Below are 22,477 nucleotides of genomic sequence, written 5' to 3'. Positions count from 1 at the left end.
AGATCAATTTTGTGTAATCTGATGAAAAAATTTGACCTCGTATTGTATACTCAATCAGTCGACTCCACGAGTAATTATTTAGAGCCACAACTCCATGCTTCCAAAACACTTTAGTAGCTGAGTGTGGTTGACTGACTGAGGTGTAATTATTGTAGTTACGGTAATATATTTATTCCTCGTACTGTTGCTTGTAGAAAGAAGATCGACCGTTGTGATTTCAGTATGTCCGGGGATGGGACTTGTTTGCAGCGGGGTGAGCTGATATGTGAGTTGCAAATAAGGAATATTCAAGCGGAAGATACTGTTCTGGAACTGATGGAAGCATCACGTCAATATACCATATACCAACCGCAAGTAAGATTTCGAACCCCAAGAAGGTAAGTCTCGCAGCCGATTGTGAACAAGACCTTGATGAATCACTAGCAGAACATGTGGAACGCGTTAGAAAGAGTGTGGTAGCCTTTGCTCTCCAGTATATGGAGGAGCAGATGGGAACGCAGATGTTAGGGGGACTAAACCCCGAAACCATGCAACGAGCTGTATTTTGTGTAATTCCGAAAAGGTTGACTGAATAAGAAGAGATGTTAAAACAAGTACAGTCCATCGAATTTCTCGACATCTAAAGGGAGGCACAGGCTCACGGGGTAGACACGGGACAGAGAGTGTGAATCAGAACAGGCGTGTGAAACGAAGCGCTATGGTAGCGCACGGAATCGCTGACCACGCTCAAGAATTGTGTTAAGGAGTGCGTAATGGGGTCTGCTGGGGTTGTGGTGAGCAGGGACACACAAAGAATGAGTGCGCAGAGACGCAAAGGGCGCAGCAAGTACTTTGAAAATTAACAGTCAGGGAAAGATTATGAGTGCGATTCGCGAAAAGACAGGTTCACGGTTACTGTTTATATGTGCTGCCCTTAACTGAATGGGGAAACTGTGTGTGGACTGTTGCACTTACGCATTGTCATTTAATGGAAATTAAGACTGTTTTGTAAAATATAAACATATATGCACATGGGAAGGTTAAGGTGAGAGTCAGGAGAGTACTGAACGGCAAATAAAACAAATTTAATAGTGAATGGTTGTGTTAAATTAAAATCAGTGTTGGGAATTTGTCTGGAAGATGGGTATGAAGGAGATAGAATATTTAGCTGCCAATTATATCCTCGGAGCTGATTGGATTGCTAAGGCAGGATTAATTTTCCATTGGTCTCGTGGCCATTCTTATTTTAAATTTCGTCCCCAAAGAAAGCTGTTCTTATGGGCACATGAACAGAAGTCCGTCGTCTTTACCACAAGTGGGACACAGAAGGGCGAAAAGAAAGACGAAGTTAAGGTCGAACTATTTGAAGAACAAATCGCTCACTTGGTTGAAGCATTAAGGAAGCGAATCAAAGGACTGTGCACAGAGCCCTCCTGCAGTACGGATAACATGGGTGGTGGGGGGAGTGTAATGGTGCGGCAACTGGAAACACACTCCCAAGTTGAAGTACGCTGGACCGTACGATTCTTGTGAGCAAAATGTCTCAATTGCACAGATTCACTGTGATGTTATGGCAGTATTTGGACCAAATGAGAAATGGTGTCAACAATGTGACCCAGGTCCCTCTGATGTGTGTCATTCTCGTCGGGAAGGAAGGCCATCGACGTCGACCATAGACGACAATGTCCAGGTATCGAGGGAGAACATCAGGGGAAAGAGATTTTCAACGATCAAGACGTTCAGACAGCAGTTCTCGAATGGTTTCGTCACCTAGGAGTGGATTTCTATTGTCGACCAACTAAACAGTTGGAAAAACGTCCTGCCCTTTATTTACATAGACTTGGTGACTATGTTGAACGACAGTATCTACGTCATTTTGTAGTGTAGTGCAGCATTCAAGAAAAGTTACTTGGTCTGTCATAATAATGTGTAACATAGTTTTTGAAGTTCACTGGTATAATTTTGTCAACACAAGTAGCTTTTGGTGGGAAAGGGAGAGCGGGACGAATGTCATCCACGCCGCAAGGGACACAGTGGGAAACACTGAGTGGAGGCCAGCCAAGCCCGCTCTAGCATGATGAGCATCTCAAAAGATCTACTGCCGCCTCTGCATTTGTTAGTAATTATATCGAGGAGTTCACAGAAGCAGGGTCTGTGATGTCCGTCCATCTAGGTAAGATTACCTATCAACACGGGCCCATCGCGTGATAGAAAGTGGTAGAAATTCGTTTGAAAGAAGAGTGGTTTTAAGGGCGGAGGGAAAAAAGTACCAAGGCAAGCGTCAAGAAAAAGAAGAATGCACGAGAGTATGGATGACTAGTAAGAACATAGTGGATTTCTTGCTGTCTGCGATGTGTCATGAAAAGGTAGGTTGTGTTAGTAGTGGGTATCATGCCGCCGATACTGTGTCATAGCCATTTGTTCGTCATAATGAGATCTGTTCGAATCTGTGCGGCAGGCACAGTACGCTGTTGTGGGGCACAACTGCGGTAGAGGATACAGTGCACCATTGCTAGTAATTTCCTTCCCCGTTCCACTCGCAAAGACAGCGAGGGGAAAAGACAGTCTATATGCCTCCGTAGGAGCCCTAATTTCTCGTCTCTTATCTTCGTGGTCTTTAAGCGCAATGTATTTTGGGGCAGTAGTATCGTTCGGCATTCAGCTTCAAATGCCGGTTAACACTTACGTGTTGTTCGAACGTACCGCTAACAAATCTAGCAACCCGCCTCCGAATTGCTTCAATGTCTTCCTTCAATCCGACCTGGTACGGATCCCAAGCACTCGAGTAGTACTCAGGAACAGGTGGCACCAGTGTCCTATATCCGGTCTCCTTTACATGTGAACCACACCTTCCTAAAATTTTTCCAGTAAACTGAAGTCGACCATTCGCCTTTCCTACAACAGTTCTCATATGCTCGTTGCATTTCATATCGCTTTGCAGCATTACGCCCAGATATTTAAACAACTTGACTGTGTCAAGCGAGACAATATTAATACTGTATCTGAACATTACAGGCTTGATCTTCCTACTCATCTGCATTAACTTACATATTCCCACATTTAGAGCTAGCTGCCATTCATCACAGGAACGAGAAATTTTGTCTAAGTCATCTTGTATCTTCCTATAGTCACTCAACTTCGGAACCTTACCGTACATTACAGCAAACAATCGAAGATTGCTGCCCACAATGTCTGCTAAATCATTTATATACATATAGAACAGCAGCAGTCCTATCACAAATCCCTGGGCCACTCCTGACGATACCCTTGTCTCTGATAAACACTTTCCGCCGAGTTAGTTCTTCATCTAATAGTCTGCCTGCTTAGCTGGGTCTTCTGCTGCTGCTGTGTGTTTAAAGATCCCGGCTGCTGTTCCAGCCCTCCCACTGGCGGCCGGTCCTCCCCACAACTGGTGGGACATTCCAGCCGCTCAGGGGCAGGGGGGGCAAGTAGCGGTTGCTGACAGCTGGCGTCGTTGTCTTCTCTTGCCTCCCATGTAAATGGGTCCGTGTTCGATTCCTGGCCGAAATGGAGATTTTCTCTGCTCGTGGACTTGGTGTTGTGTTGTCCTCATCATTTCATCCTTATCACTGGCGCGACAGTTGCCCAGTGTGGTATCAAATGAAATAATACTTGCACTTGGTGGCCGTATTTCCCTGAATGTGACCTCCCGACCAACGATATCATACACTCATTTCCATTTTATCTCATAGTTTGAATACTGTAGACTGTTCGGCAGGGGCAGTCCCAGTGGCTTGGGGCATTGCCTGGGGAGTGGATGTCTGCCTGGCGGCTACCTTCTCCTATGACTATGCTGGGGCAGTGGCAGGGGAACGTACCCCTATGCCTGCTAGAAAGTCTCTAGCAAACTCTCGACGCAGTCTTTATGTGTGGCTAAGAACGCAATCCTCTCTGTACCATGACGGCTTGGATGGCCGTAGTCGTTCCTCAGACGTTAAAACGCATTGTGGCGAGCATGTGGACGGTCTTCCGCTGCTGCTGTGTCTTTCCAGATCGCGGCTGCTGTTCCCGCCTCCCTACTGGCGGCCGATCCTCCTCACAATTGGTGGTATATCACAGCCACTCAGGGGAAAGGAGGGGTTGCAGCGGTTGCTGACGACTGGCGTCGTCGTCTTCTCCTGCATCTGCGTGCGCTGAGTCTGGGGCCGCATTTCGCCATCGGCTTGGCTGCCGCCAGAGATGGCCGGGCAGCAACGATAGTTGGCGACACGGTGCATGGCACAGCGAGCACCCGCGTCCTCCATGTGTCGCCTGCTGGCGGGGCTGTCATGGTCGCCTGAGCCTCTGACGCATCTCGGTGTGTTGCGGCAGTACTTTGCCACTCGGCCCTCTCCCCGGCAGCTGAAGCGATGTGGTTTAGGGTCCACGACCGCAGGGAAAGGTTCCACCTTGATAGGGAAGACTTGGTCGTCTTCCCACATTGATTTGGCGGCGGCTTTGTCTTCTTTGCTGGTGTCTCGACATTTAGGCGACCACAGGCTCTTTGAGTGCCCTGTGGTGGGCCATGCTTGCTGATCGCAGCTCGGCAGTAGTGTCAGAGTCAATAGACTCGACACTCACATCGTGCTTGCAGCAGCCGACTATATCATTGTACAGCACTGTCCGTGCAGTATCTCTGAGGTGGATGTGCAGAGGCAAGACAGGTGCGCGATCTTCTTCTTAAAAAGTAAAGTCAGTTATCCGTTTTCTCTTTTGAAAGTAATCTTCTACTAAATTTTAAGTGCTCTAATTTGTTGGGAATAGTTCTCTTTTATTTTCTAGTTAATACAATGAATGCACATCCATAAAATTTTTCAATATTAGATTTAAGATAGTAGAGGATGGCAGATCCGCACTGATTCGTCTGCTGCCCTCTTTATCAATCTTCATTGTTATCCGAGAACAAATATTTCTTTTTTAGAGCATTTAAAACTATTAAAAATATTGCAATCCTGTTAAGAAACGTAAATGTATGTTATCACTTGAAATATTTTCACATAGTACTCTTGGACTCTGCAACACACGTAGATCAGCTGAGATTATCACAGACAATCCTTGGGAACTTCCAACACACACAGATCAGCCGGAAGAGTGTAACGTGACACGCATTTCTTACAAACATTTCATCCTTTCTGTCACTGTCTCTCGGAATTTGGTGGTCAGGTAAAAAGTCCATCCAGCATATTACGATGAATCAAAACTTTCTTGTATTCCGATTTGGAATTTATTCAGAAAACTCTTTCTGTTGCATTATTAAATTCCTGTGGAAGTATTCTTTGATATTTGTAAGCTAAACGAATGGAAAAGCTTAATTACTTCGTGCTGCGTCTCCCATGTTCTTCTTATCGACTTCTTTTCTTCATACTTTCATTCTTCTACCTGTTCAGTAGTCTGGGTTTCTTCAGTTGTTATTAAGAAGCAGTCTGTTATGCCATTCGTTGTGATACAGTAAAAATACATGACTTTTATGAAATCAAACACAGTCGTCAGGATCCATACATCGCTTTTAGAAACATGAGATCCACATCACATTCAGCTTACATAACCTGCACATTTTGAGACGACAGTGCAGAAATTTTTTTTTCTGTTCAGCACAGATAACTTATCGAATTGAAATACATTATCTTTTGATGCGTTTTAAGTCATTTTTCTGTGTTTCCAATTCTGGCTCTTGATAAAAACATGCGTCTTATCTCTTTCGTCAAAACCATCCTTAAAAAAGAATTGTTACTGAAAACGATCAGATTTTGGACAAAAGAATGGAAATTTTGTGAAGATGGTGGCCAAAGAGATATGTCGCCGTAGCAATCTGTACAGGCTAGCTAAAGATTAGTTGACACAAGCGCACTATAAATAAACATATTTTACTCAAGTGGCTTTTGAAGAACTGCTATACTGTTAACAGTTTGTGGCAGCCGTGGCTTGGAAAAGTAGGGACTCTTGACAGCAAGTTTCCTTCTTCTATTATCAGCCACGTTCTGAGTAACAGCGCCACGTATCATGAGGTCACTATAATACTTGGCACAGCCACATTTAATCTTACGTAAACGCTTGTAAATCTGTCACACACCACCCTGGCTGCTTCTTTAGTCTGACATATTTAAACCTGGCATCCACCAAAAGGAATTTCTTGTCATAATATCTATTCCAAGCGTGGATTAATTCTTCATAGATCACAAGTTCTGGCCCCGAAATGGGGAACAATGTGCAATACATCCTATTAACTGACACAAAAGCCGTTGTTAAAAAAGAGACTGTTTAACGGTACTTGGCATTGGTGTGCAGATAGATGACCTTGAAACTGGGCCAGTTACTCAACACACTCCTCTTTATCCTCTTGAAATGGGCGAAACGGAAGCACTAAGGATGGCTGTGGAAGCTGTGGCGCTGCCGTAATTGGTGGCGCCTGACGGTGATTCTCATTGGCTGCCGTCTGCATCCGAATGAAGCCCTTCAGAAGCTCAGTAAGCTGCGTCATTTGTGGCCTCTCTATCTGAAGAAGCTGTGTGAGATCGAGCGTTGATGCCAAAGGCGCTTGCAATTGTGGCGCCGCTAACTACGAGACAGGCTAGCTTGGGGCTTGAGGCGTTGCGGTAGCCATGGCAAAGGAAAAAATGCTAAAGTTAAATCAATATGTGGCAGCACAAACAAGTAAAATAAGAGCAAATGGCATGCACGGATCTGAGACAGATGTATCGAGAAGCACAAATGGTAAAAAAAAAAAATGGTTCAAATGACTTCGAGCACTATGGGACTCAACTGCTGAGGTCATTACTCCCCTAGAACTTAGAACTAGTTAAACCTAACTAACCTAAGGACATCACAAACATCCATGCCCAAGGCAGGATTCGAACCTGCGACCGTAGCGGTCTTGCGGTTCCAGACTGCAGCGCCTTTAACCGCACGGCCACTTCGGCCGGCTCAAATGGTAAAAGTTCAATAAAAAATATCCAGAAAGCGCTAAGAAAAATAGGCGTCGAGAGAAGCAAAGTGATGCGTGTGTCTATGTACACCGAATGTTTGCCCGTAGAGCTAGCTATCAACAGCTCGATCTAATGTTCGGCACCATCTAGTAGGCTAACACGGACTACACTCGAACTAGATGATTGGTGCCAAGGTGGCCGCCACTTGCAACACCGTCCTGGTAGTGTTCATTAGTCGACGGCCTGGATGTTCTTCATTGGTGAGGTCATCCTATTGGTGACAATATTCAAAGCGCCGCTCGCAGTGCCCGAAGGAATTTTTATGGAGACGCCAGCTCTGGCAGTATCGATAAGCTGCGACACTACACTCCTCCGCTCTAACCTCCTCTCCATTGTCCTGTAGTGACGACAACTGCAACAACAGCGGGGCTGGAGACGTGGATGCAGGAACAGACGAGGAGGCAGGAGCCGAAGCTGTGGCTGGTGCCGAGCTCCTGTATTCGCCCCGGCATTCGCTTTGAGGCCGTCCTGGAACGCCAGCCGAGAAACCAGACGGAATGTGCGTCTCTGCATCCAGCAATAGTGCGAGGTCTCCTGGTGGTCGAACCGATACGGTGTCTCGAATTGGTGCGTCGACCCCCTGGCCGGCCGTGAAGTGGAGAGGAGCAACGCCTGTGGACGTCTGCTGTCCGCTAGGCGCCGGATGAGCTGTAGGGTTCAGGGCCATAGGTTCATAGCCAGGTGCTGGCGACGCAGGACCCCAGGTAGCCAGAGAAGATACCGGCTGCATCACCCGGTCAGGCAATGAATCTGTGAACAAAGAGTCAGTAGCAGGATAACGCAATTTACAGGTGCCAATGTGATTCAGGTGCCGTCGCTGCAATCTGCCTGGACCCTGTATCAAAAATATGCAATTACCAAGCAACCTTACAACGAAGCCGCGTTCCCAGCACTTCCGATCGCTACTTGACCTGAAAAAAAACTAGGCTATTAGTTTGATTCGTAGCATGAGGGAGAGGAGTAGGCACCGGCCACCGCGGTGGGCGCAGCAACTGGAGCAAGGTGCGGTGGCGCCGTCCATGAAGCAGCTCCACCAGTGATGCGCCGTTGCGACACGGGGAATGGCAGGACAACAAGAAGAGCAACAAACCTTCATACCGCTTCTGGTGGGTGCGTAGTTCATTCATCAGCTGCTTATAAGCGCGCAGGAAGGTATCTTCATCGATGCACCAGCTCCCTCGGTTAGCTGACAGACTACAGATAATGTGGCGTACGGTATCTTACATGTATCGAACCCATTGCTTCCTTCTTACGTTGAAGGATACTGATCACTAACTGTTTCTTAAGAAATTGTATACCTATCGTAGCAAGAAACTCGAACATTTTTTTCTTTCTAGAAGATGAAACAACATCGCAAGAAGCTCTTTCACTTCATGGCATTACGATGTACCTTCGGTATTGGAACTTGTTTCTGAAGACCTTAGTCATGCTAGAGGCCGCCTACGACCCGCTTCCACGATTTTCGTGGTCTCAAGATAGAGAAGATAGATGAAATCTTTATTTCTTAAATACGGAATACACTCTGGCAAAAGTCATTCGCGGATGTTTTGCGAAAAATGTAGGAACTGTAACGAGAAATAGCAACAAGAAGTAAATTTGCTCTAGTATGGCCCGTGAAACGTGGAGATTATTAGAAGTTGTTTTCGAATATTTTTGATCAATTTCGAGATGAATAGAGGCTGCAAGAAGTAAAAAAATTATCATTGTCTTCTCAGTTGTCCACCTTCTTCATACGTTTCCATTGTTTTGCAGATCCTCTAAAAATTATAGATTCTATATTAATACCTCCCGATGGTTTAAAATAATGACTCAAGTTGGTAAGCGTAGGATCCAAGATGATTTTGCTTTGCTAAAACATATGACATTTCTGTCGTATTCTAAGCTTGGCAAACAAATATTGCGATCGTTTTCTTTAACGCTTTGATGCTCTGTGGTTACTTCCGATTTTCGTTAGTGAAATTATAGTTCTTTTTCCACTGAAAAGTATCATCAGTTACATATCTTTTGATGATAGAAGCTTTGCACCGTCAGTCACGCGAAAAATTAATTGAATAATAATGCGTGTACATCGTCATATCTTTTTTCACTTCGTCAGTAAATGAAATTCGTGTCATTATTGCTTGTATGCAGCCTTTCGGACGTATGGTATACTGTGCACTTTGATATCTGTCTAGATGAAGCCATGTACTGGGTGATCAAAAAGTCAGTATAAATTTGAAAACTGAATAAATCACGGAAAAATGTAGATAGAGGTACTAAATGACACACATGCTTGGAATGACATGGGGTTTTATTAGAACCAAAAAAATACAAAAATTCAAAAAATGTCCGACAGTTGGCCCTTCATCTGATCAGAATAGCAATAATTAGCATAAAAAAGTAAGACAAAGCAAAGATGATGTTCTTTACAGGAAATGCTCAATATGTCCACCATCATTCCTCAACAATAGCAGCAGTCGAGGAATAATGTTGTGAACAGCACTGTAAAGCATGACGTGAGTTATGGTGAGGCATTGGCGTCGGATGTTGTCTTTCAGCATCCCTAGAGATGTCGGTCGATCACGATACACTTGCGACTTCAGGTAAGCCTAAAGCCAATAATCGCACAGACTGAGGTCTGGGGACCTGGGAGGGCAAGTATGACGAAAGTGGCGACTGAGCACACGATCATCACCAAGTTCAAATGGTTCAAATGGCTCTGAGCACTATAGGACTTAACTTCTAAGGTCATCAGTCCCCCAGAACTCAGACCTACTTAAACCTAACTAACCTAAGGATATTACAAACATCACCAAGCGACGCGCGCAAGAGATCTTTCACGCGTCTAGCAATATGGGGTGGTTCTAATAAAACCCCATGTTATTCCAAGCATGTGTGTCAATTTTTACCTCTCTATCTACATTATTCCGTGGTTTATTAAGTTTTCAAATTTATACTCACTTTTTGATCACCCGGTACATTGTTATCTCTTAGCTTGAAGTTTCTCTCTTCATTGGAAACTCTTTTCGCTGATGTTCCTTTTCATTGGCTACTCTTTCGCTGATGTCTCAGATAATGCTTAAAGCAGTCATTTGGAACTTTCGGTTGCTACCGCAGAAAAAAAGTGCGTCATGTTATCTACGTGTACCATTTATCACAGTTAGCTGGAATATGTTCTACGGCAGTAAATTGACTTAAATGAAAAACCTCTTTTCTGTCTCTGTCATACTACCATTTTTTCTTTCCCTGTCATTGTACCTCATGCTCGCATTTTATTAATCGTGTTTTGCTGCAGGCCTCCAATCTAGTCCGGAATTTCATAGTATTTGATATCTATTTCCCATAGTTGATATGGTTGCACCATTATTCAATAACATGAGTGACTGCGTTAGTATTTTGAAGGTTTTGTTTCGTCCGAAAGCCCATGCTCACGTCTGATTGCAGTTACCTCTGTAATATCAATTTCTATTCGCAGACAGATATACCTTTGCAACATCATTAAAACATTTTTAATCATTAAGCTGAATATTAAAATGTTTGAACTTTTTCTTTTAATATGTATTTGTTTTTATCAGACTACTTTCAAAGAATGTGGTATCTCTGAAACAGAGATGTGGCAGCTGGATGGAAAGCGTCCATTGTCGCTTTGGATCACACGATAGATCCTCTCAAAATACCTGTCTTTGGCTCAAGTAGCTTAACTATGTACAGTTATGCCTCATTTGCATATGAAGTTTCTAACTAGTGCTTTTCATTTATTATAATACTGTTCTACCAAGAACGGACGAAATTCAGTTAACTTGAAGTTTCTATTGTTGTAATTCTGACATTATCCTCTTCTTCTACTGTCCATGTGAGTAAATTCTTTTCAGATATGATTTTGCAATCTTAAGTTAATTTAACTCTCCGTGGATGAGTGTCTGCGCCTCCCATGTTCACAGCTGCTGGTGCTTCATCGTCTTGTATCAGATTTCTATCTTCTTTAGCTCGCACATTTAAATCTTATCTGCCTTATGAAAACATGAGGCCCGCTCGAGGGGAAATGCGTGAATTGTATTGTCATAACGCAGGCAAATACTCCTGTGCCTTCTCAAAGATGATAAAATGGTGAATCGTTTCAAGATTCAGTACAAGTCAGCTGAATCGCATTCATTCTGTAATTTTGTTGTTAAATAGCAGCCTTTGTCAATGTGCTTCTTTTTTCTGGAAGTCGGTGGTTCAATTTGTAAGACAACGACACAGTTCTGAGAATTATTCGTTATAAATGTATGCTCCTTACTGGTTAATCCCCCCCTCTCTCCATGAACCACGGAGCTTGCCGTTGGTGCGGGGGCTTGGGTGCCTCAACGATACAGAAACCGTACCGTAGGTGTAACCACAAATGAGGGATATCTGTTGAGAGGCCAGACAAACGTGTGGTTCCTGAAGAGGAGCAGCAGCCTTTTCAGTAGTTGCAGGGGTAACAGTCTGGATGGTTGACTGATCTGGTCTTGTAATATTAACAAAAACGGCATTGCTGTAGTGGTAATGTGAACAGCTGAGAGCAAGGGGAAACTACACCCGTAATTTTTCCCGTGGGCATGCAGCTTTACTGTATGGTTAAATGATGATGGCGTCCTCTTGGGTAAAATATTCCGGAGGTAAAATACTTCCCCATTCGGATCTCCGGGCAGGGACTAATCAGGAGGACGTCGTTGTCAGGTGAAACAAAACTGGCGGTCTGTGGATCGGAGCGTGGAATATCATATCCCTTAATGGGGCAGGTAAGTTAGAAAATTGATAGATTGAAGTTAGATATAGTGGGAATTAGTGAAGTTTGGTGGCAGGAGGAACAAAACTCCCGGTCAGGTGAGTACAGGGCTATAAATACAAAATCAAGTGGGGGTAATCCAGGAGTAGGTTTAATTATGAATAAAAATAGGAGCGAGGGTAAGCTGCTACGAACAGCATAGTGAACGCATTACTGTAGCCTAGATAGACACGAAGCCCACGCCTACCACAGTAGTACAAGTATATATGCCAACTAGGTCCGCAGATGACGAAGTGATTGAAGAATGTATGATGAGATAAAAGAAATTATTCTGGTTGTGAAGAGAGACGAAAATCTAATACTCATGAGGGACTGGAATTCGATAGTAGGAAAAGGAAGAGAAGGAAAAGTAGCAGGTGAATATGAAATGGGGGTAAGGAATGAAAGAGGAAGCCGCCTGGTAGAATTTTGCACAGAGCATGACATCTAAAACTTCGTTTACTAATCGTGAAAGACGGTTGTATACATGGAAGAGGCCTGGAGACACTGGAAGGGTTCATATAGATTATATAATGGAAAGACAGAGATTTGGGAACCAGGTTTTAAATTGTAAGACATTTCCAGGGACAGATGTGGACTCTGACCACGATCTATTGTTTATGAAATGTAGATTAAAACTGAAGAAACTGCAAACAGGCGGCAATTTAAGGCGATGGGACCTGGATAAGCTGAAAGAACCAGAGGTTATAGAGAGTTTCAGAGAGAGTATTAGGGAACGATTGACAGGACGGGGGAAAGAAATACAGTAGAAGAAGAATGGGCTTCTTTGAGAGATGGAGTAGTGAAGGCAGCAGAGGATTAAGTAGGTAAAAAGACGAGAGCTACTAGAAATCCTTGGGTAACAGACGAGATATCGAATTTAATTGATGAAGGGAGAAAATATAAAAATGCAGAAAATGAAGCAGCCAAAAAGAAATACAAACGTCTCATAAATGAGATCGAGAGGAAGTGCAGACTGTCTAAGCGGGAATGTCTAGAGGATAAATGTAAGAATGTAGAGGCATATATCATTAGGGGGTAAGATAGATACTGCCTACAGGAAAATTAAAGAGACTTTTGGAGAAAAGAGAACCACTTGCATGAATATCAAGAGCGCAGACGGAAAACCAGTCCTAAGCAAAGAACGGAAAGCAGACAGGTGGAAGGAATATGTAGAGGGTCTATACAAGGGCGATGTACTTGAGGGCAATATTATGGATATGGAAGAGGACGTAGACGAAGATGAAATGGGAGATATGATACTGTGTGAAGAGTTTGGCGGAGCACTGAAAGTCATAAGTCGAAAAAAAGAGTAGACAGTATCCCATTAGTACTACTGATAGCCTTGGGAGTGCCAGCCTTGACGAAACTCTACCATCTGATGATCAAAATGTATGAGACAGGCGAAATACCCTCAGACTTCAAGAAGAATATAATAATTCCAATCCCAAAGAAAGCAGATGTTGACAGGGGTGAAAATTGATAAGTCACGGCTGCTAAATACTAACACGAATTCTTTGCAGAGGAATGGAAAAACTGCTAATAAGTCACGAGATTTGCTATTTGGGGAGCAAAATAACTAATGATGGTCGAAGTAGAGAGTATATACAATGTAGACTAGCAATGTCAAGGAAAGCGTTTCTGAAGAAGAGATATTTGTTAACATCGTGTATATATGTGTCAGGAAGTCTCTTCTGAAAGTATTCGTATGGAAGTATTGAAGTGAAACGTGGACAATAAGTAGTTAAGACAAGAAGAGAATAGAAGCTTTCGAAATGTGGTGCTACAGAAGAATGCTGAAGATTAGGTGGGTAGTTCACCTAGCTAAGGAGAAGGTACTGAATAGAATTGGGGAGAAGAGGAATTTGTGGCACAACTTGACTTGAGGAATGAATCGGTTGGTAGGACGTGTTCTGAGGCATCAAGGGATCAGCAATTTAGTACTGGAGGGCAGCGTGGAGGGTAAATATCGTAGAGGGAGACCAAGGGATGAATACACTAAGCAGATTCAGAAGGATATAGCTTTCAGTAGGTACTTTGAGATGAAGAAGCTTGCACAGGATAGAGTAATATGGAGAGCTGCATCAAACCAGACTCTGGACTACAGACCACAACAACAAAAACAACAACAACAATTGGTTAATATGAGTTGTTAGGCTGAGTTATACCGTAATAGTTGCAATTTACACCGATGAACCAAAACATTATGACTATCTGTTTAATAGAGTTTTGGTGCATTTTTCAAACACATACAAGAGTGCAGCAGCGATGTATTCTACAAGTCCTTGCTAGGTTTCCAGAAGCACGTGGCATCAGATGGGTACTCACAGATCTCTAAATTCTCACAAATTACGGAACCACGGTTTGTGGGCACGCAGCTGGAGCCCGATATGTGTTCCAGCAGGTAAAGGTGAGGTACATTTGCTAGCTAAGACATTAATGTGAGGTCACTATTATGTTCGTCAAACCACACTGCAGCACGATTTAGACCGTGTATCATGGAGAGTTATCCTGCTGGAAGATGTCATCGGCGTAGGGGGAAACTTAAAAGAATGAAGAGATGCAGATGGTCCGCAGTAATGTTCAAGTAGCTCACTGCTGTCATGGTTTCTTCGAGTACTACCATATGTCTCACAGAATCCCAGCTCAATGTACCCCATGGCATAATTCTGCTCTCACCGGCCTGCATCTGTTGCACAATGCAAATTTCAAGCAGCCATTCACCTTTTTGACGGCGTGTAAGAACCCAGAGATCGATATGGTGTAACAAGAAATGCAGCTCATTCGACAGACGAAACATATCTACTGATCCACTGTGAAAACCCAGTGATGCTGCGCCCACTGCAGTCGTAACTGACGTAGGAGATGTGTGATGTGGAGCTCTGTGTTCAACAATGGCCGTTGAACGTTGTGCTCCGAAACACTGGTGCCTGCACCAGCATTGTACTAAGACGTCATATCCGTCACAGATCGTGGATTGCACAGTGGGGGATCCTCCGCCCTCTACGTTTTGTACTGAGACGTGGACGTCCAGTACCATACGGTCCACGTGCTGTTCCACCATCCTTCAACTACTTTCCCTACGTGCTCACGACAGCAGTACGCAAACAGCCGACCAGATTCGTCGTTTCAGAGGTTCTCGTTTCCACCAGCAGCGCCACAACTATTTGCCCTTTGTCAAAACCGCTTATAGCAATGGGTTTCCGCATTTGCGGCCCGCATCTTTGCTATAATGACTGCCCATTCGTCTCTTCCGCTTGCATGTTTTCCTCACTGCGTCATGTGCACGCAACACCACCAGGACCCTTTAAACTTCACAGTGGGCAGTAGTAATAATGTTTTCGCCGCACAAATATACATCCTGTAAATTTTTGCCATAGACTAACTTGCATTACGGAAAATACGGTGGATGATCTTCATCCTTTTGAGACTATTGTTTTACAAATTTGCTCCCAGTCTTTAATTTAGCTTCTTCCGTGTAGTCTTACCGTTCTAAATAGGCTTAAATACCTCACCTACATCAGTTATGTGCATTTTCTGGCGGAAATTATACCGTATCTCGTGTTCTGATATAATAAAGTGGCACTGAACCTACTAAACATGCTACTTCCTTTTACATCGATGAAGTTCGGAAACAGGATATTACTAATAAACGAACTGTCCTGTTCTTCTTAAGTGAAATTTACTCAACGGTGTCACGTTCATTTCTCGAAAATTGTTTGGTGCTCTAATTTAGAGTTTCTGCCACAATTTTGCAGTTAAAGTACTACGATCTTCCAAATGCATTTTCCAGTAGTAACGCTTTTCTTATATTTCATTTCAGTTAATAATTTCAGAACATGTAGGGAGGCAGACTGGAAGATTATTACGTGGCCGTCTGTTTTCATATCAAACATAATCATGCTGCATGCTTTTTCCTAATCCCACTCATCAACCGGCCTGTGTGGCCGAGCGGTTCTAGGCGCTACAGTATGGAACCGCGCGACCGTACGGTCGCAGGTTCGAATCCTGCCTCGGGCATGGACGTGTGTGATGTCCTTAAGCTAGTTAGGTTTAAGTGGTTCTAAGTTCTAGGGGGCTGATGACCTCAGAAGTTAAGTCCCATAGTGCTCAGAGCCATTTGAACCATTTGAACCCACTCATCACTCACTTCCTGCAATAGTTTTTTACTTTGATATTGGAATGTTGTTATCCCATTTGGAATTAGAGCAACTCTTCTTCGTTGCAAAATGCTTTTTATTAATTGTGGGTATAAAAATTTACACTCAGGAAACAGATGAGGAATTACGGTTTATCGCGTACCTGTAACGAAGTAAGTGGTGAACCTCTTTTACTTTGGATAAGATGCGGGATTGTCATCAGCACAATATGCGTTCCTTTTCCATAGGACAACGAATTACCGTAGCACTGCCCTTGTGGGCACAGAGGTTTGCGTGTTAATGTCAAGCTGAGGGCTATGCTGGCGGTAGCGTAGCTACTGGCCGGGTCTCCCAAGCCAGACAGGTCTCAGCAGATGAACCAGACAAAGTGTATCCCACAACGTCCCATCCCTTTCTTCATCCCTTTCCATAGCGCCTTCCCCTAACAGCCTAGGACCCAACAGCGAAGCGGATGAAAGAGGAACATATCACACCTGAGTTCCCCAACGGTCGCGTAGGTGGAAGAGGTGATGCCACAAGAACTGGCTGCAAACGCGCTGCTCCACTGTCCCAGAGCTCGCGGTACTTCGCTGCAGTTCTGGTGTCTGAAATCACATGTCTCATACGCACGAGCCGCGACGAATTGTTGCAGAATCACAGTGAGCGGGTTAGTTCCTCGTAAGTTGAGATGTACCTTAAACAAAGACACGCGATTGGCAGTTTCTTCTCCCATCTTCCTTGAAGGCTAGTGGCGATGGGATAAAGACGGTGGTGGCAGGCGTGAGTAAGGCTGAAAGCTACTAGTCTGGACCCGCATTCCTGAGAACTCATGTGACTACTCAGGGATCCGGTCATTCGTCTGCGACTGGGCAGGCCTATTTAGGATAACCGCTGCCCTCCCTGAATGGGCAAGGCCCTAGAAAAGGCTGATTAAGTATAAGTAGTTTCACTTGTACCTGGCTTGGAATCCGCACCCAGAAGGTTACTCCTAATTTTCAGACGAAAACCAAGAAAGAACAATATGATAAACACTACTGGAACATGGAATGTCAGGACTCTTCTGGATTTAAATGGAAATAGACCAGAAAGAAGAACAGCTCTTCTCATCCACGAGCTAGCTAGATTAGATGTAGATGTTGCTGCCTCAAATGAAACCAGACCATCAGGCGAAGACACCTTAGTCAGGCTAGCTCAGGGTACACCATATTTTGGAAAGGAAAGGATGCAAGAGAACCACGTACCCGTGGTGCAGGATTTGCAGTAAAAACAGAAATAGCGAAATAACGTCGATTAAGCCCTATTCGAGTCAATGAAATAGTTGTGAGTCTTCGAATTCTCATTTCTGGAGACAGCTTCGTCACCCTCGTCTCTGCCTGCGCTCCCACATTAGGCGGAGAGAAGGATACAAAGAATCAGTTCTCCCATCAGCTGAGCAATGTTCTCGTCAAGATACCAACCGCAAATAAACTCTTGTTACTAGGCGACTTCAGTTCTAGAGTTTTTGGGGTAACAATGGGTAATCAAAGTGTAGGAAACTGCACTGCAAATGGGCTGCTACTTCTAGGTCTCTGAGGTGAGCATGAGTTTTGTATCACCAATATGCTTTCCGCTTACCTAGCCGTTATAAGACAACATGGTTTCATCCACGCATCAAGCACTGGCATCTCAGTGACTATGTCAGCATGACAAGAAAGTCGTCCTGACCACAAAAAACAACTCGAAACATCGATGGTTGCTGGACCGAACATAAACTGCTGGTTAGCCATCTGAGTATCCTTGTCCATCGTAAACAACGATCCTTCTTCTTAAATCCTTCCAGGAGGAAATTCAACATCAACATCCTCCAGAATGAAACGGTTCGTTCTCCCTTGCAAGACACACTTTTGGAACGACTTAGCAATACCCCAGTTAACACAACAGATGTTGAACACAAATGGTCCACTTTAAAAAAACATCAAGAAGTCTGCAGAGGTAATCAACGTTTTGATGCGAAGTAGATAAATGATTGATTTTATGACAACAACGAAGTGATTAAGAGCCTCAAAAGTAAAGAGCGGGATGTATTCCCATTTATTGCTCAAGATCCATCCTACCTGGAAAATAAAACACACTTTCAAGAGATCAAGCAGAAACGTCAAAGTGAAATAAGAACAATCAAGAACCACTGGTGGCAACAAAAAGCCAAGAAACTTCAAAGCCTGTCAGATGCCGGGGACTTGCCGAGTTTTTATGCTGGAATAAAAAAAAAAATATGGGCCTGTTCGTTCCTCATCAGGAATCATGAAAGTCGCCAACAGCATGACCATCCTCACTGACAATCACAGGACATCTTAAACCGCTGGAAAGAGCTTTACAAAGCACTTTTAAACCGTAGTTCCACTGCTGCTGCCGACTTTCTCGGACATGCCCCACAACATCCAGTGCAACCTTGTATAGCAGTCCCACCGATATCTCATGAACTCAACAAGGCTCTAGATGGAATGAAACCGAGAAATACATCTAGACCTGACGGCACCCCCTGGATACCATTCAGAATGGTGGCTTTCCTCTAAAAATCAGACAATTCTCCCTGTTTCTTCTAATGTGAGAAACCCGTAAAGTAGCAGCTGACATGAAAACTCCACAATTGCCACCATTTTCAAAATAGTCGACGGAACCATAAGTGACAATTGCCCTGACATATCCTTGGTCTCCGTAACTGGTACAACATTTTCTTAATTTCGTTGAATCACCTCCAAACTCTTTCTTAGACAGTACTTCCTGGATCTCAATACGGATTTCTCCTCTCCAGAGGATCAACTTACATGACAGCTGCAGAAGAGGTACAGGGCATAACATAAATCTTTACTACTTGTGGTCTGTGATCTAGAAAATGCCTTTGATACAATGCCCAGAGAAGAATTGTGGAAGGTCTTAAAACGTTTCGGCTGCCCTGAACACTTTGGTCAAATGACCCAAGCTTTCCATGATGACATGTCTGAGCTATGCTTTACGATACATCGTATGTAAACAACTGCGGAGTAGAACGTAAATACAGATTTGACCCAGGGCTATTTAATCAGTCCAGACTGCACTCTAAAAGGTTCACAAGTCTCACTCAAACAACTCAACTGCAGCACGCTGACGACAATGTTTCTCCAGCTCACAAACCCACAGAGCCGCAACTGTCTGTAAATTATTTCGGTACCGCATATAAACGGTTTTGCTTGACCATCAGCATCCGGAACGGCCTTTCCGGATTTCAGTATCTCTATTTCCAGCAAACCTTTGGAACAAACAGAGCACTTCCTCTATCTAGGGAGTATATTATCAACTAACTGCTCATCGGAAAAGGACGTGAAGAACAGACTGCATGCCGCACATGTTGCTTTTGGACGTCTCCTACATCGGGTCTTCCTGAATAAAGACATTATCGACAAAACTGCTGGTGTATCGAGCAGTTGTTCTTTCTACCCTGCTCTATGGCTGCGAAACCTGGACACTATATCGTCGTAATCTTAAGAAACTAGAACACTTCAACCAACAGACGCTTAGGTACATCATTAACACCAAATGAAATGACTTCGAATCAGACACTATGGTTCTCGAGGAGGCCAAGATGTATACAATACAAGCCACCGTTACTGGTCACCAACTGAGATGGACTGGTCATGTTCAGCGGATGAGAAGCAACAGACTTTAAATGTGAACATTTTAGGCTAGGCTTTACCGTGACTGTTATTGAAATTAAATGAAACAAGTTTACTGTTACCAGTCACTGTTTATTTATCTCCACGACGCGTTTCAAAGGTTTAAGCCTCCATCATCCGGTGGTTAGTATGAAACTTGTGTGTGTGTTGTGTTACGATTTTTTGGAGGAACTTGTGGCACTGTCTAGTGGAGAAACAAAACACTATTTCAGAACATGGTTTTGGGTTTCTTTCGAAAAAGAATTAATCGTATATCTAACGGTAAAAATAAAATAAGTAAAGTAGAGTACCTACAGTGTTCACAGGTTCCTTTCACTATCATAACACATCACATGTATACTGTCATATTTTGTAAACAAATGTGTCGTCTGGAAACTATTAGGAGCAAGGGTCGTATAGCAGAAGAGAAAGCATTATCGCAAAGTACAAAGAATATATATCGTAGAACAGAAGACATTATCACAAAGTACAAGAATATACATCGTAACGACATTATTACAGAATAAATTTTTAAAGGCTTTTGGAGTTGTTTGTTTTGAGGTGTCGAATGCATGCGTTGGAATAAATATTTCTGGTGGTATATACATCCTATTTTGACAAGTTGATACAGCTTTAACTCCGTACTTGTTTATTCAATCAGGTGGCCTGTTACAAACTTTAAATACAATAATTATGTTGACTACATTGGAAAAATTATACACAAATAACAATTTTGGTTGGGATTCACAGTTAGGTTGTTGGCAGAGAGAGAGGAAGAGGAAGAGAAAGTGAGAGGGAGGGGGAGGCTGGAAGGAGTGATTGTATGAGAGAAAACTTTAAAAAGCAGGGGTCTTAAGATTATATCTGTTACATGTAATAACTGCCTAAATGTTGGGGTAATACATTGGTTAGTGCTTTAAAATATGTAGGTGGATGTACGATTTTTGCCAGTAGTTGATGTACATATAATTTCAAGCTGACAGGCGGTAAAAGAAAACCTTGGATTACTGAAGATATACTAGATTTATTATATCACAGAAACCACTGTAAGACGGTACATACAAAAGAAAACCAAATGCAATACAGAACAATACTGAATGTCATTGTGACAGAATGTAAACGGGACAAAGAAGAAAGGATGAAGGAAGTAGGGCGAAGTACAGAGCATGATGTAGAGGAGGAAGAACAGATAAAGCAAATAGCGCGATAAAGCCACTGCAGTACATACTTAAACAAGGAAGTACTACGATAGAAGATACGAATGGACAATTACTTAATGACAGGGAAGATATGACATACCGCTGGAAGGTCTATCTTGAAGACTTGTACTATGATGCGGAGGTGTTGGAAATTACAACTCTCTCTAACCTGAACATATGGTGCAAGACGATAATAATAGAACGATAATCATACCAGAAGAATTTTATCCAGCACTTCAGCAGTTCAAGAACAAGAACGCAACAGGAACAGACGACATCCCAACAGCACTTCTGAAGAGAATAGGAGAAAAAGTGAAACAAAAACGTTGCAACATCATTGTACGAAGCTATTACAATGGATTAATTCCGGAAGACTTTTGCTGAAAAACGGAAATATTTGGGAAATTTGTCGTAAGGACTATGGGACCAAACCGCTGAGGTCATCGGCCACTAGGCCTACGCACTACTTAATCTAACTTAAACTAACTTACGCTAAGGACAACACACACAACTATGCCCGAGGGAGGACTCGAACCTCCAACGGGGGCAAGACGCGCGAACCGTTACAAGACGCCTTAGACCCAAGGGTAGCCCGAACGGCTGAAAATAGGAGTCACCTACCGAAGAAAGGAAACGTCAGAGAGTGTTCTGACTATAGAAAACTAATATTGTTGTCGCATTCATCAAAAACATTGCTCAATGTAATTAATAACAGGATAAAAAAGAAAATTGAATTAAAATTTCTCGGGTTTCCAGCCGCGTCAAGTAATTAAAATCACACGATCTTTCCGCCAAGCACTTGTTGGTCATTGTCAAGTGGTATGACTGCCTGTGGGATGCTGGTACGACCCTTATACAGGGTGTTACAAAAAGGTACGGCCAAACTTTCAGGAAACATTCCTCACACACAAATAAAGAAAAGATGTTATGTGGACATGTGTCCGGAAACGCTTAATTTCCATGTTAGAGCTCATTTTAGTTTCGTGAGTATGTACTGTACTTCCTCGATTCACCGCCAGTTGGCCCAATTGAAGAAAGGTAATGTTGACTTCGGTGCTTGTGTTGACATGCGACTCATTGCTCTACAGTACTAGCATCAAGCACATCAGTACGTAGCATCAACGGGTTAGTGTTCATCACGAACGTGGTTTTGCAGTCAGTGCAATGTTTACAAATGCGGAGTTGGCAGATGCCCATTTGATGTATGGATTAGCACGGGGCAATAGCCGTGGCGCGGTACATTTGTATCGAGACAGATTTCCAGAACGAAGGTGTCCCGACAGGAAGACGTTCGAACCAGTTGATCGGCGTCTCAGGGAGCACGGAACATTCCAGCCTATGACTCGCGACTGGGGAAGACCTAGAACGACGAGGACACCTGCAATGGACGAGGCAATTCTTCATGCAGTTGACGATAACCCTAATGTCAGCGTCAGAGAAGTTGCTGCTGTACAAGGTAACGTTGACCATGTCACTATATGGAGAGTGCTACGGGAGAACCAGTTGTTTTCGTGCCATGTACAGCGTGTGCAGGCACTATCAGTAGCTGATTGGCCTCCACGGGTACACTTCTGCGAATGGTTCATCCAACAATGTGTCAATCCTCGTTTAAGTGCAAATGTTCTCTTTACGGATGAGGCTTCATTCCAACGTGATCAAATTGTAAATTTTTACAATCAACATGTGTGGGCTGACGAGAATCCGCATGCAGTTGTGCAATCACGTCATCAACACAGATTTT

Source organism: Schistocerca piceifrons, chromosome X (assembly GCF_021461385.2).
Source record: "Schistocerca piceifrons isolate TAMUIC-IGC-003096 chromosome X, iqSchPice1.1, whole genome shotgun sequence".
Lineage (NCBI taxonomy): Eukaryota > Metazoa > Arthropoda > Insecta > Orthoptera > Acrididae > Schistocerca > Schistocerca piceifrons.
This window is presented reverse-complemented; position numbering follows the sequence as displayed.